Genomic DNA, 16,615 nt, shown 5'->3' on the forward strand with positions numbered 1-16,615 from the left:
TGGAGCAGAATCAAGAGTCAGACACTTAATTGACCGAGCTACCCAGGTGCCCTATTTTTATAATTTTTTATCTTTCTTCCCTCTTTGCCCTACATCCCACGTAACTTGTGTTTTTCTCTATTTTCCTTCATATACTTCTCCATGAGTTCATATACTCGTGTGGACGCTCAGAGGAAGGAGGCGTTGCTGGTTATTAGTTTCCTGATAAAAAAAAAAAAAAAAAGAAGTGGGGCACCTGGATGGCTCAGTCAGTTAAGTATCTGTCCAACCAGACTCTTGATTTTTGCCTCTGGTCATAATCTCACAGATGGTTGGAGAGATCAAGCCCTGATCCACACCCCCATCGGGCTCTGCCCCCATCTGGCTCTGCATTGACAGCACAGAGACTGCTTGGGGTTCTCTCTCTCTCTCTGCCCCTCCACCACTTGCTCTCCCTCTACCAAATCAATAAATAAAGCTTAAAAAAAAGGTGTTGAATATTTTGTATCCAGGTTTAGTCATTTAGCAATTTACCTTGTGAAAATCCTAAATTAACTGATATTCTCCAGTTCATTCTACAAATTCCTGCACAATATTCTATGGTATAGCCTGTACCATGGTTTTTGTAACCATTTCCTTGCTATTGTATTCATGGGCATTTATTTTGTTTCCAGTCCCTCCTTTCCCCTTTCAGCGCTTGTTGCCAGAAACAGTGCTGCAATAAATCTCCTTATACAAATATCCTTTTGCACTAGTACTTCACCCTGTGGGACCCAGTCTCAGTAGTGCGGTTACTATGTTGAAGGATGCTCATGTTCCATTTTAATTGATAGTGCTAGATTTCTTTCCAAAGAATGCATGTAGCAGTTCACTTTTCCACCAGCAACATGTTTATCTTTTTCCTTTAGAAAAAGGTACACATATTTATTAGGTCTTTTACATTTTTGCCCACCTGAGTTCTCACTGATACTTTAATTTTATTTCCCCCAATGCTACCTAGTTCGAGAATCTGGCTATTTGAATTTGCATTTTGTGAAATGCCTATTCATAGTCTTTGCCTGTGTTCCTTTGGGCTTGTCTTTTTTCTATTAATTTATAAGAGCTTCAAATAATGCTAGTATTAACTTTTCATCATCTTCATTCCAATTTTTCCCCAAATGCATACTTTAAACATTAAACTTTGCCTATGCTTTATTATTATTATTATTATTTGTCTTATTCTTTTAAAGCTTTTTTGTTTCCTTGTCTTGGCTGAGATTACCCCAACCTCTAGGACAGCACTGTCCAACAGAACTCTTCTTCAATGAAAAAAATGTTCTGTGTCTGTACCATCCACTATGGTACTCACTAACCACTTGTAACTAGTAAGTCTGAGGAAATGAATTTTAATTAACTTAAACTGAAATAGTCACTTGTGGCTCTGACTACTACACTGGACAAGTGACTTCCAGAACTTAGCTACTCATACAAAGTTCAGTCCACTAACTGGTATTGGACAATGAGCACTAGTAACATCTGTGAACATGCTAACTGTGAAACAGTCTTAGGCCTTATCCCAGAACTATTATATCATTTTCATTTTAACAAGATCCCCAGGTGATTTGTATTTACATTAGAGTTTAAGAAGCACTGTTAATATTCACTTAAATTAGGGATTCTTAATACTTTCTTGTGCCATGGACTCCACTGGCATTCTAGTGATGCCTGTGAACCCTTTCTTTTTTAAAAAAAATTTTTAATGTTTATTTATTTTTGACAGAGAGAGAGAGAGAGAGAGAGAGAGAGAGAGAGAGAGAGAGAGAGAACGAGTGGGCGAAGGGCAGAAAGAGAGGGAGACACAGAATCTGAAACAGGCTCCAGGCTCCAAGCTGTCAGCACAGAGCCCAATGTGGGGCTCAAACTCACAGACCGGGAGATCATGACCTGAGCCGAAGTCAGATGCTCAACCGACTGAGCCACCTAGGCGCCCCCCATGAACCCTTTCTGAGACTGTTTCTAAAAGCAAAAATTAAAATTTACAGAATTATGAAGGAAACAAATCATACTGAAATAAAACTATCAAAGTATTTTTAAGAGTTATGTAATATGTCCTGGGGCGCCTGGGTGGCTTAGTTGGTTGAGCACCCGACTCTTGATTTCAGCTCAGGTCATGAGCTCACGGTTGTGGATCAAGCCTGGCATTGGGCTCTGTGCTGAGTGTGGAGCCTGCTTAAGATTCTCTCTCTCTCTCTCTCTCTCTCTCTCTCTGCCCCTCTCTCCCATTTGCTCTCTCACTCTAAAAATAAATACATAAAATAAAAATAAAAATTGCTCATCTAAAAAAAGTTATGTCCTTCTTTATGAATGCATTAAAGGTAAACTCGGCGAGGGGCCTAGTAACTACAGTAATATTGAAGTAGTGATGAGCACAACTCAATTTAAAGATTTCTGCAATAACTAATATTGTGATGAAAATATGTGATTTCTAATGTTGACAGAGTGTCATAGGTAGCGGCAGTCCTACTGTGGTTTTTGCTTTTATCTGTTATTGAATTAAGAGCTAACTTTTAGTTAGAAGTGAAAATAATTTTTCCATACCACCTGAAGGCATGTGGACCCGAAGAATCTGTGTTATCGTTCAAGTAATGGCCTAGATTTTCTTCTAAAAATTTTAATTCAATGGGAATTAATATTGGTGAATGGTATAAAATGTGAGGACACCTTTTTTTTTCCCCTTAAACAGATGAATATCCAGTTATGCTAGGACCCTTACTCTAAATAACCATTCTTCTTCAACTGAATTAAACTACCACTGTTGTGGAATATAATTAGATCTACTTCTGTATTCAGTTCCACTAACGTTTGTTTGTTTCTATGCCAGTATCACATTTAGTTTATATATTAATTTTGAAGTATATAGTGGGATCTTGGTTGGACTAGTACCTCAACTTTCCCCACCTCTCATCTTTTTTTTTTTCACATTTTTCTTGCCAATTCTGAGACACTTATTTTTTCGTATAGACTAATTTATCCAATCCCAATCCTTGTACAACACTTCTCCTCTCTACCAAAAAAGTAAAAAACAGAGGCACCTGGGTGGCTCAGTCAGTTAAGCTTCTGACTCTTGGTTTTGGCTCAAGTCATGATCTCACAGTTCATGGGATCGAGCCCACGCAAAGCCTGTTTGGAATTCTCTCCCTCTCTCTCTCTGCCCCTCACCTACTTGCAGTCTCTTTCTCTCTCAAACTTTATAAAAATTAAACAAAATAAAAAACAAAAAACAAGAAAAGTATTGGGATATAAACTAATTGCATCTGATTAATATATTAATAAGAAAAAAGTAATAATTTTATGATCTTAGTCTCCCTCCTAAAATATGGTGCTTCCAAATTCAACACTAAGATTTTACAGTCTTCTTCATAGAAGTCCATTACCTTCCTTACAAAATGAAATATTTTTCTCCTGTGCCCCTCTATAGCAGTTATTGAGCAGTTATTTCTCTAAGCCTAGAGAAAGACTGATTATATATTAATCTTGTATTCAGTCACAATATCAAATTTTTGCATTAATTTCAGCTGTTTTTCAAACATAACACAGAAAAAATTTTAAAATCTCTTTTCAAATTTATATATGGATAGTTTTTTCTTCTTAGTGCATCTGCTAAGGCCCTCCAAGACCATGTTAGTTAATAATGAGCAACCCAATCTGTGTTTGGTTACTGATTTTAACAGAAGAAGGTTTTATTGTTTTGCCATTTAGGATAAATATTTTTTGGTTAACATTTTGTTTGTAAATATTTAAGTGTCTTTAATAGGAATAGTTGCTAGATTTTAATTTATCATCTTTTATCATCTACTTATACAATCATATGATTGGTTTTTCTCCTTCAACTTGCTAATGTAATAGATTATCCCTTCTATCCTAGAATATACTTTAATCATCAAGTATTATTCTCTCAATACAATGCTAGAATTCATTTTATTTAGAAATTTGCATGTGTAGTAATAAGTAAAACCGGCCTATAGATTTGTTCTGTTTTTGCACCATCTTTCTCCGAGCTTTCCATCTTTTTCAATAGTTTGGTGTAGTTTAATTAACTGGAATCAGCTCTCCTTGTGGAAATTAGCTGTGAACCTATCTGGGTAATCCATCTGTGAACCTAGTAATTTCGTCAGTAATGCATCTTTACTCACTTTCTAATGCCTCTATAGTGATTACTCAAGTTCTCCACTTCTGTTGATTTTAGTCATCTATATTTTGTTGGGACATTTCACTTTTCTTTCAGTTTTCAAGCTTATTACCACAGAGCTATATTTTCTTAACATACAATCATTCTGTACTCCTTGTTTTTGTTTCTTTCTTAAAATGACTACTGCATGTCTTTATTTTTCATCTTTCTCTTTAACAGTAAAGGCATTTTAAAGCTCTAGATTTTCCTCTGGCACAGCTTTAAATGTCTCAAGGATTTTGATGTAAAATGTTCTCATTTTCATTGTTTTCTTGTTTTACTTTCTCTTTGATCTAGAAGATATGCTGAACTTCTCAGTAAGTTTATTCCCCCCACCTTTTAATTATCTCTAGTTTTACTAAATTCTGATTTTTAACAGGAACTATAAAATCTGTACTTAAAATGTGGTCAAGTTTATACCTGATAGTTTTGTAAACTTCCTAGTGACAAAAAAAATTCTGATTGAGAACACTGAGCTTTGTATATAGCAACTAAATCAAAATTATTGACTGAATTAATTCTTCTAGTCCTTACTTTTTTTAATCTATTAAATCAATCTACTTCTGAAGAAAGTACATTATAAAGTTTCCAAGCATTATTACTTCATTAAGTTGTTTTTCTAAAATTTTTTTCTTTATAATTACTGTCATTCGATATGCAGAAGTTGATGACTATAAAAATCATCTTTTATTATTTTTTGTTAATGTTTTGTAGTTTTTATCTTAAATTATACCTTATCTGATATTAACATTACATTCCTGTTGTCTTTTTTCATAATTGTTAGCCCATCCCTTTATTTTTCAATCTTTATCAATATAAATTAAGCATTTTCTCAAGATAAATAAAACTGTGTTTAGTTTTAAAGGTCAACATAAAAGTCTCTATTTCAATAGAATACTTTAGTCTATTCTTCAGCTTTCTGGAGGCAAGGGAGATTGTATTCATCTTATTTGGGGTGGCGGTAGGGAGGAATTCATAGATTTTTACAGACTAACGTCTGCCAACAATTTTCCTGATCTTGCTTAATGCTCTCTCACACTGTCTCCAGGCTGTCACCAGGCCAGGGGAGAAACACCCCAAACCTGCTTATCTCCAAGATGGCCTCTATCAACTTCTTCCCTTATATGTGGTAAGCTATGACCCGACTGAGAAATGTAGTCTATTCCTCTTAATGGTTTGCTTGACTAAGAATATGCTGTAAGTGATGTTCTGAGACTTCATAGTTAGGTCCTAGGAAGCCTTTAAGTGTTGGCCTGAGTTTCTTGAATGCTTGAATGCTCACTCTGGAGGACTCTAGTTGCCTTGTGCTGAAATAACCATGTTGAAGGATGCCTAAACTAGTCATATGGAGAGGCTAGGTGCAAAGAGAGTGCTCTGACCCCAAATATGTCACTGAATTAGACTTCAAATGATTCTAGCCTCAGACAGGCAAGCAATAACCAGCTGAACCTATCAATCTTCAGAGATGTAACAAATAAATAGTTTTAAGTCACCAAGTTTTAGTGTAGTTTGTTATGCAGAAATATACAATTGGAACACCAGTTTTCCTAAAGTCCAAAACTTCAGTCAGAAGTTTTTTTTTCACATTTCCCAGCCTGCTAGCCCAAGTGGCAGATTGCTAAGAAGAGGCAGATCACTGGAATTAGATGAAAGGAAAAATGAAATGAGGTTTCATTTAGGTTGTCAGCTCCTAGAATCCCTTTATTTCCTCCTTTTTCAAGTAAGCCTAAACAGCAACGCTTGTTCTACTCAGTAGTTTATGTTGACTACATAATGTAACTTTAAAATGTTAGAACATGTAGAAGTTTATTTAGTTTTGAGTTTTGCATAGCTATACCAGGTATCAAGTATGATGACTCACTATTGTGACTTTTTCTCTATGCGAACTGTGAACCCTGTATTCATACAGTAATCCATGACAGCATCTGGCCTTTATTTGGCTGAAGTGTGTATTTTACATATTCAGTTGATGGCTATTTAGAAAAATATTTTTAATGTTTACTTACTTTTGAAAGAGAGAGAGACAGGGTACAAGTGGGGGAGGAGCAGAGACAGAAAGGACACAGAATCTGAAGCAGGTTCCAGGCTCTGAGCTGTCAGCACAAAGCTTGACGCGGGGCTCAAGAACCATGAGATCCGACCTGAGCCTAAGTCGGACGCTTCACCCACTGAGCCACCCAGGTGCCCCAGCTGATGGCTATTTTTAAAATTATCTTTGTGGTGCCATGACAAAATTAAATGCAAACATGGGCACGAACATCATAGTGATTACACTCTTAGTACAAATTATTTGTTCAGATGATCTAGAATATGCAGTTATTAATTAATTTTTTAGATCATAAAGTTATCTCATAAAATTAAAAATGACCAAAAAGAACTCTTAGACACCCAAATATGTTTGTGAAATCTGGGCTGAGATGTAGATGAAACGAATGAAGTGGTCACAGTGTATCTTGATAGAAGTTGAGCATTTGGTAAGGTCCCGCATGAGTTTTTTTCCTGTCATAATATGGTGATATACCATCTTGGCCACCGGGTTCAAGAGTGTGTTTCAAATGCACGAAGCTGCCACATTAGAATCCCAGGCTGTTCATTAAAATTGAGATTCTTAGTTCTACCTCTGACCAAAAGAGCCTACAAATGTAATGATAAATCAAAATTTTGAGAAGTGCTTGTTTACTTTAACATAGGGGCAAAACTATAATTGTTTACTGACAAGTTTGTTAGATACTCTACGATAATTATAAATGACAGATATCATCTTAAACATGTACCTTAAAAAGTAATTTAAGGGGCGCCTGGGTGGCTCAGTCAGTTAAGTGTCCGACTTTGGCTCGGGTCATGATCTCCCGGTCCGTGGGATCGAGCCCCGCGTTGGGCTCTGTGCTGACCGCTCAGAGCCTGGAGCCTGTTTCAGATTCTGTGTCTCCCTCTCTCTCTGACCCTCCCCCGTTCATGCTCTGTCTCTCTCTGTCTCAAAAATAAATAAACGTTTAAAAAAAAATTTAAAAAAAAAGTAATTTAAATCTCATCAGTTAAGTCGGATAAAAAAGAAATACCTAAATAACAAATATGTATCATACCTCATTTTCATACAGTTAAAGTCAACTGGATTACTCACATATGAATACCTAAGATGTACCTAAAATGAGCCTTGAGGTAATCTTGCAGAATTTTTCTCAACAAACGTCACTATGTTTCTAAACGAGGAAGTTATCTTAAACAAAACACTCTTCTTGCTTCCTAGTTACCAAAGTTCTCATAAGAAAAAAATTTTTCACCATTTCCTCATGAAACGCTATAGCTTCATTCAGGGCAAACTCATTAATTCCTTACATAGTACTGTTAACATTTCTTTCTTCTGAAACAAAACTTACCTACTGAAATAACTCTACAGCAGCAAAATAGCTGCACATGGTTTAGCTACATGCATTGGAACAAAATTTGACCTGTTACAGATTTCATAAGTAGAAAATAAAAGTACAGCACTTATGAAAATACTAAGTACCGTACACAAGCTTATGCACACAATACAGCTCAAAATACGTTAATTTTAGACATCACTGACACTTACAAACTCTAAACTTGAAGTAAAGGGTGCAGCCCCTCAAAAAAATAAATTTGAAGTAGAAGATGAGCCCTATTTTCCAGTGTTAGTGTCTAGATATTATTTCCAAATTTTATTACAGATCTGGAAAATAAAATTATGAAAGAAGATCCCAGAAATTCATTAATATTTGCACATCAGGAAGGGTGACTTCATTTTTAAAAATCAAAAATCCTTTTTTTTAAAAAAAATTTATTTTGAGAGACAGAGAGACAGACAGAGACAGAGAGACACCCAAGCAGGCTCTGCACCGTCAGCACAGAGCCCAATGTGGGGCTCGAACCCATGAACCATGAGATGATGACCTGAGCTGAAACCAAGAGTCGAATGCTTAACTGACTGAGCCACCCTGGTGCCCCCAAAAATCACTTTCTGTTAAATTTCTAAGATAGTTTTCATGTCATATCGGCTATGAACCAGATTATATAAACAAAAGCAGAGTTAATGGTGTACTTACAGGGCTTTAACATCTCTAAATATTTTTATTAGGTATAATTATGAAATCAGTGTAATAATCGACACACCTTTGGTCTGAAGAATATGTGTTACGCCAGGAAAGTTTGTTTTTATACTTTTGTCTTCCAGTTATAAATCTGAATTATTAGGAAAAAATAGTATTTGACTGGTTTTAGACAGAGGATATGAAGTAAGGAATAGAAATGAAAATAAGGTGGACTCCTGGCTGACTCAGTTGGTTAAGTATCTAACTTGATTTCGGCTTAGGTCATGATCTCAGGGTTCGTGAGTGCAGGGCCTGTGTGGGATTCTCTCCCCCTCTCTTTCTCTGCCCCTCCCCCTCACTCTCCCAAAATAAATAAATAAATAAACAAACAAACAAATAAATAAATGTAAAAAAAATAAATGAAAATAAGGTTACAAAGTAACACTTTGGCCTTTAGGTCAAAAATGACAAGATTTTCTGAGCAGACCAAAACAGGTTAAAGAAATAGATGGATATATGCTGCCACCATGTGGTGAAAAAAATTAAGACCATTTTGGAAACTACTAACTCAATCTAGGAAAGTCTTATTTACTAAAGTACAAAATTTGTTCTCCTAGTTGTCAGTCTCAAACTCAGAGACACAACTAACAAATATATTAGTTTCTCTTACTAAACAACAATGAAACTGTCATTATTGCTGTCATTTTTGAAGCATCTATATTTGTTGGCTGTTCTCTCCTCTTCAAAGTTTCTATTAACTTACTACTTGTTCTATGACATAGTACACACCTTCCTAGATTTGTCTTGAGTTTAGCCTCTTACAAATTTTTTTTTTTTTTTCAAGTAAGCTTCACGCCTAGCACGGAGCCCAACGCGGAGCTTGAATTCACGACCCTGAGATCAAGACCAGAGCTGAGATCAAGTCCAATGTTTAACCCACTGAGCCACCCAGGTGCTCCTATCCTCTTGCAACTCAATCCTCATCTGTATTGTGATTTTAGAAACTTCAACTGCATTTTTTCCTAGCTGTTGGTGTTCATTCAACACATCCTAGTTTTTATATATCTCCAGAGAATGAACTCAGCTCCCTGATTACCAGATTTTAGTTTCTAAACTCCAAACTCTATTGCTTTATCAGGAATTCAATAATTATCAGTAGGTAAGAAGTGCAAACAACCAAAGTTACAGTTTTCAAAACTGCACACTTGGTTCAAGGTCTAGTAATATGTTTTCTTTTGCTTCTAATATTTTTCTTAATAGCGCCGGACATGTCACCATCCGTGTCAGTACAAAGCCAAACATGTTGAGAAAAAGTGTCTCCCATGGAGCTAAGGCCCTTTTTAAAAAAAGTAGGGTGATCTCAAAGTCAAATATTCTACCTGCATAGATTAGATTTTCTCTTTCTTCACCTACGCTTAAAACAAAATTGTAAGCAGTTCCACATCTGCTAATGGCTCTGTAAGTTCTCACTTGAACAATTCTAACGTAGAACAAGCATAAATTCTGGACAAAATATAAAACAACTACCTAAGGGTACAGAAAAGTGACCCAAATTAGGCAAATTCTAAAGCGGAATCCATCTGCACAAGGAAGAAGCAAATTTTCCTAGATGAGTCTCCTGGTCTTGTCTGACTTTTTTTTTAAAGGGTTTTAGTTTGTGGGGAGGCCTACTCGGTGCCAAGTTGCAGCAGAAAATCCTTCATCTTTCTAGCTTGAAGAACCAGAAGACAGAGTTTAGGGCAACTCAGATGCTCTAATGTAAGGACAGATTCCAGACAACCAGAGAAAGGGAACCTTGAGTTCTATGGACAATCTCAGCCAAATCTCTGGTTGACCTCTGAACAACGTATGTGTAGGAGAGACCCTCAAAGCCATACTAACGCCCAAAAAAATTGAACTGAAATTTGAGATGCTGCCCAAGAGACACAGTATGCAGCTTGAGTACAACCAGGTTAATTTCTGCTACAGCAAAAACAAAGGCACTGTCTAGAGGAACATAAAATGTAGTCTCCACAACAGTCACATGTTATGATCGAAGTTTACCCTATGTTTTAAATAAACAATTTACAATTACTTGACTTCTGAAGAAACAGAAAAACGTAACCCATTTTTAAAAGACAATGAACAGAGATCAACTCTGAGGTGACCCAGATTTTGGAATTAGCAACAAGGCTTTAGAGCAGTGATTTAACTATTCTCAACGGCATAAAGAAAAATACGCTCATAATGAATAAACAACCAAATGGAAATCTAGAAGTGAAAAATTCCACTTTTAACATTTACCCCTGAAAAACAAAAACATGCCCACACAAAAGCCCATATTCAAATGTTTGAAGCAGCTTTATTTATAATGGCTCCAAGGTGGAAATAACTCAAATGCCCATCAACTGGCTAATGAACACATCCATATAATGGAATATTACTCAGCAGTTAAAAGGAATAAAATATTGATACATGGAAAAAAAGGCTTGACAACTTCTCATAAGACTCAATATGACTGGTGGATGGATGTATATATATGTGAGTAGGACAGGTATAATAAAATGTTAATGGCAGAAATTAGGTGATAGATACACTGGCATTCCCTGTAACATTCTTTGAAGTTACCTATTCTTGAAAATATTTTAATAAAATGGAAATATATTATACTCTCTAGAGCTGGTGACCAATTTTGAACATGCTAATTTGGGGATTATAAACTGAGAGGTTATAAAAAAGAAACCACACAAGTTATAATCAGTCCTCTTATCTCCTGAGATCTTCCTCCAATTTGCCTTACTAGTTTTTTTATTCTACTAAGAAAAACTTCACTGTCTCCAAATTTGAGATTCTCCTCCGGGCTTCCTTTCTAGTATAATGCTTTAAAATGTTAAATATTTAATAAGATTGGACTTAACAGTTATCTCTGGACAGTACTTCTATTTTGATTTTTCATAAAGTTTCTTTTATTTCTACTCTCTGGCTCTCATCTTTCAAACACTGAAGAGAAAGCAATTCCCCAAGTACTCATGATAACAATTCTTCAGAAGTCTGTCAAAATTTTTAAAACTAAAATTTAGAAGTCTGTGAATGGCTTTTTGGAAGTCTATATATTCCATCATGTACAGGTATCACCCAAGTAAAATACTATATTTGGTTTGTTCCTTTATATTCATTTAACAATTTTTTGTTGACCTTCTCCTATAAGTTTACACTTAAATAATTATTCACTATCCTAGTCTTCATGCATTCTGCAAGCTCAGGAGGAACAGAAGTGTCGTTTATCAGTTTGTAGTTATCAAGGTCCTTAGTTCCTAAGGATGGGTAGACAATTTACCATCTCTCAAGCAATTAAATCTACTCTAACTGCTCTATTTGAATAACAAGATTATACATTTACTGCCATTTCGAGTACATCCTTGAAGTCCTTTAAAATTCTTGGGTGAATACCATCTACTCATTTTTTTTTTTTTTCAGAGATTTTATTCCTCTTTAAAATTACATAGCATTGTGTGTAAGACCCATGTTACTTCCCTTAAGGTATCCAACCCTAAATGTATATAAAGATAAAATGTTTGCTGAATTACTATATGAAAAGGTCAAATACTATAAAAATTTAGACTCATGACTTACTGAATATCAGTAACTTCATAGTGATTGCAGCCATTAACACCATGACCTTGTCCCAAGGCTTACTGTGGCACTGTATCTTACCGCTTATTGAATGAAGTAATACTTCCTTACATTTGTCAAATTTAGGAGAGCTTAGAAATGGATACTATCTTTCACTGGATGCATTTTCAACTTGTCCTCTATGAAACAAAATATTTATTCCCCTTAGGAAGGAATCCAAATTTTCTCTCACAATAGTTAAGAAGAAAATTTACTTTTATGTATTGAGACCTAAATTAATGATACCACTAGAAAAGTAAAAAAATTTTGCTACTCCATTTGTAGATGATGGGCATTTTTGAGTCTCTAATTACCTGCCTCGAACCACCAACAATAAATTACATACAGCACACATAATGAAGAGAAAAGAATTATGAAACCCACTGAGTAAAAAGCACCGAAACGAGAACATTTCAAGTAACAGAACCAAAAACAGAAATCTGCACTTAAAAACAATTTCATTTAGTGCTTTAAATAAACTAGGTGCTTGGGAACACTTAAAAGTCCTCGAGACAATGACTCTCACTGATGACAACTGAACTCCAGTAACCCGGCAATCTCTGTTACCTCTTCAACCTAACTGAATCCTAATTCAATGATTTTTGATAAACTTCCTGTTTACAAACCTTCCTTTAATGATCATAATCTTCTCTACCTTCCTTATATCTGGTTATATTCACATTCTTCAGTTGTTTTTTAAACTGAGTCCCATCTTTTGGTAAAAAGTTCACGTAAAATTAAAACTCAAGCCATCAAGAGCTAAGTGATTTACTCTAATAAAATTATTTTAAAAGCCATTACGTGGAATATGAAGATAAAATGCTTTAAAACTCAAGAGTAATTCAATCAACAAACACCACTGAGTTCAAACACTTTCCCCCAAATATATAATTACTGGCTATGCCCCAAACACAGATGATTCTTTTTATCACATGGATCACACTGACGTGGTGAGCCTTAGACACAGTATACCCTGATGTCCAAGAGCACTGCCTACACCGCTGGTTAGCAATTAGATGAATGTCTGTTATTGACAACGAAAAAACTATGGTTTAACAATGTAATTTTGTGTATATTAGTTATGTTCTCTCACCTTAAAAACAAATGCCTCCCTTGACCCTACTTCTCCTGTCATCTTCATGTCTATCCCGATGTTCCCTTATGCAATCAAAGCTCTACAGAAAGAGTTGCCTAGACTTGTCTCCGATTCCTTTCCTCTAAAACACACTGTAATCAAAGTTTTGACCTCATCACTCCACCAGAACTACTCTTCACAAGGTTATCAATGGCCTTGTTAAATATAACGTGAATTCCCAGACTTCATCATACTAGACCTATGGACAGCATTTGAAATAGCTGACTCTCTTCCTTGACAAACTTTTCTCCCTTGGCTTCCGGGACATGAAATTCTCTTGGTTTCCTTTCCTCATGGATAAATCCTCCTTCTCTATTCTACAATTCAATATTGAACCGTCCTAGAACTCAGGACTTAGACCCCCTCTGTATACACCCTCCTGTGGTGATCCCATCCTGGCTTTAAGTATTATTCTTTATGTTAACAACTTCCAAATACATAGCTTCCCAAGTTCAGACTTGCATATCCAAGTATTTTCAATTGTACATCTAACAGATCTCTCAAACTCAAAACAGCTAAAACCTGAACTCTCTTTTAACCCTAAATCTGTCTCACCCACAAGCTACCATCTCAGCTGAATGCAAATCCATCATGATTTCAGTCCCCAAACATTGGAGTTGAATTGGACTCCTATCTTTCTTTCACGTCCTCCATTCAATTCATCAGGAAATCCTAATGGCTCTACTTTTAGAATACATATAGGGCCCAACCAGTTCACAGCACTTCTACTGCTACTACCCTGATCCCTGATCTGAAGCACTGCCCCCTCTCACCTACATAACTACAACAGCTTCATAACAAGTCTCTCTGTTTCCATCCTTAGAGCTCTATAGTCTGTTCTCAGCAAAAATCCATTTTTTGGGTCATTAACAAAGCTCTTTAAAATTCTTTGAGGGGCTACTATGTACCAGTCAGAATAATCCTTTCACAATATGTCAGATCATGCCACATCTTCCCCCAAATCCGCCAATGCTTCTTTTCACTTATGGTTAAAATCAAAGTTGTTACAATTACCTCAACAAACCCATTACCTCTCTGATCTTATCTAACTATTCTCTCCCTTCAACCATTCCAGTCATATTGGCTTCCTCACTGTTCCACAAACACCAAGGCACCCTCTTGCCTTTGCATTGGCTGTTCCCTCTACCTGGAAGTTCTTCCTTGAGGACTCTGTTGTCTCCCCCACCTCCAAGTCTTTGTAATTGTCTAACCTCCTCAATGAGGCCTATTAGCTGACCCTACAGAATTCTGAATATAGTTTTTTCCCTGCTATGAACCATTTTTCTTTTGTCCTTTGCAGTTATCACCTTCTATCTCCATGATGTGCTTATTTATAATGCTTACTATTTGTTTCCCTGTACTCCTTCTAAAATATAAACTCCATGAGGCCTGAGAGCACTGTTTTGCTCACTGAGGTATCCCAAGCACCTACAACAATGCCTGCCACATAAGAGATGTACGATATACATTTACTGAGTGAATTTCACTCTTATTAATAATGGCCATATGAGGAAAGTGTTATATAGTCTCATCCTATTTAGTAGATGGAAAAGTTGTAAGATTAGGGGCGGGGAGAGTAAAGAAGACTAAGTTTTTTGTCCAAGATCATCATGCCATTGTCAAGTTGCAAAGATGGAATGTAAACCAGTATCTGTGAATTTTCCAAATACCAGGGCAGTAAATAATTTAACAAACCATTTAAAAAAAAATCCCCCAAATATATAGTTAAACAAAATTTCTTTTAACGTTAAATATTATATTTATTGTTCACTATATCCTTATAAAAGTCTTTTGATTTAAAAATATTGTTTACTTTTCTTCACTGTTGGGCAAGTTGACCTGTATTAGCCCTTAACAGAGGAGAAGAATCAAACTTTATGAGGCTTTAATATAAAAGTAAATTCTGTTCTGTCTAAATCACATTCTCTGGGTTTTTAAGACCTTTTATTAAGCAGACAAGACACTGTTTCTTTTTTCCTGATTGTGATTCAATTCTCTGTTTATATGATTGTTAAATTTAGGAAAAGGTTTAAGACAGGATATTTTCAGCTGAGAAATGATAAACCTTTAAGAAACAAACTTACACATGGAAGGGTTCTGTGATGGTTAATTTCATGTGTCAAGTGGTTAGCCCACAATACTCAAATATTTAGTCAAACATTATTTTAGATCTTTCTGTAAAGGTATTTTTTAGATGAGAGTAACATTTAAATCAACAGACTTTCAGTACAGCCAATTACCCTCAATAATGTGGTAAGCCACATCTTTTTTTATGTTATTTTTTTATTTTTGAGAGACAGAGTGAGACAGAGCACAAATGGGGGAGGGGCAGAGAGAGAGGGGGAGACACAGAATCTGAAGCAGGTTTCAGCCTCTGAGCTGTCAGCACAGACCCTGATGTGGGGCTCGAACTCACAGACCGTGAAATCATGACCTGAGCCGAATCAGATGCTTAATTCACTGAGCCACCCAGGTATCCCGTGGCGAGCCACATCTAATCAGCCAAAGGACTTAATAAAATCTGACCTCCCTTCAGCAAGAAGGAATTCTGTCAGCAGACTATCTTTGGACTTGAACTGCAACTCTCCCCTGAATCTCCAGTCTGCCAGCCTACCCCATCAGATTTTGGACTCATCAAGTCTCCACAATCATGTGAGCCAATTCCTTAAAATAAACCCTTCTTTCTCTCTCTCCTTCTCTTTCTATATATATCCTGTTTGTACTATATCTCTGAAGACGTCCAATACAGGTTCACAAACAAAACTGTTTCTTCGTTCAAGAATTATTAGTGCATTAAAAACACTCAGGAACCTATGAGTCAGACCAGTGTTAATTATCTAGTGTTTTCCTATCAATAAAACACTAAAAGTGCTATTCGCAAGGTTGAAACAAACAAACAAACAAACAAACAAACAAACATCTGGGATACAATGCCATTATTGACCCTCGAGAGTTGGGATATCTGCTTTACCACACAGTAAAAATATATCACATACTAATAATAATTCTAGAGTTGCAAGTTTTTTTCTTTTTGGCCCAAGGAATCTTTAGTTCAAGAGAAACCATTCTTAGAATCCACCAATGTTAAAGTCATTAAAGAAGAGGTAGCTTGATATAAACAAGGTTAGGAAACTTTTCCAGTCCTCCTCCTAAAAAATAAGAAGTCTCTGAGGGAAGCTGAGGTACCATGAGGTGCTACAGAACTAAGTCTGAAAACCCATCTAACTGCCTTGTCCCCAGTAAGTCCTGTGTTTCCACCACCGCCATCCATTTTACAGAAAAAGAGATTAAATGATTTGGCCAAGCCTGCAAAATTAGCTAGTAGCCAAACTGAGGCCTTCTAACTTTGCCCTTTATTATTCTGACTATAGATGAAAATGTTTTAAACATTAAAAGCTATCTTTCTAAAGTGTGAAAAATACTTTACCTGCACAATGTAGCAGGTTATCAGAAGAAAAAGAACAAACCCAAAATAGAACCTTGTAGTAGGGTTCATATTGGCACATATGCTTCTCTGCCACCACTCCTGCTGACTTAATCACTCCTATGAGGAGAGGAACAATATGAGCCTTCATTTGCCTGTAATATTGGCTC

At 36.1% G+C, this 16,615-nt stretch overlaps 1 protein-coding gene across 4 annotated transcripts in view; it reads right to left on the reverse strand.

The window, feature by feature from the left end:
• Nucleotides 1-16,615, reverse strand: part of PIBF1 (progesterone immunomodulatory binding factor 1) — a 201,878-nt gene that overhangs the window by 172,953 nt on the left and 12,310 nt on the right. The window lies entirely within an intron of this gene.

The sequence above is a fragment of the Panthera pardus genome, unplaced genomic scaffold (genome assembly GCF_024362965.1).
Source record: "Panthera pardus isolate Hobbes unplaced genomic scaffold, ASM2436296v1 HiC_scaffold_1, whole genome shotgun sequence".
Lineage (NCBI taxonomy): Eukaryota > Metazoa > Chordata > Mammalia > Carnivora > Felidae > Panthera > Panthera pardus.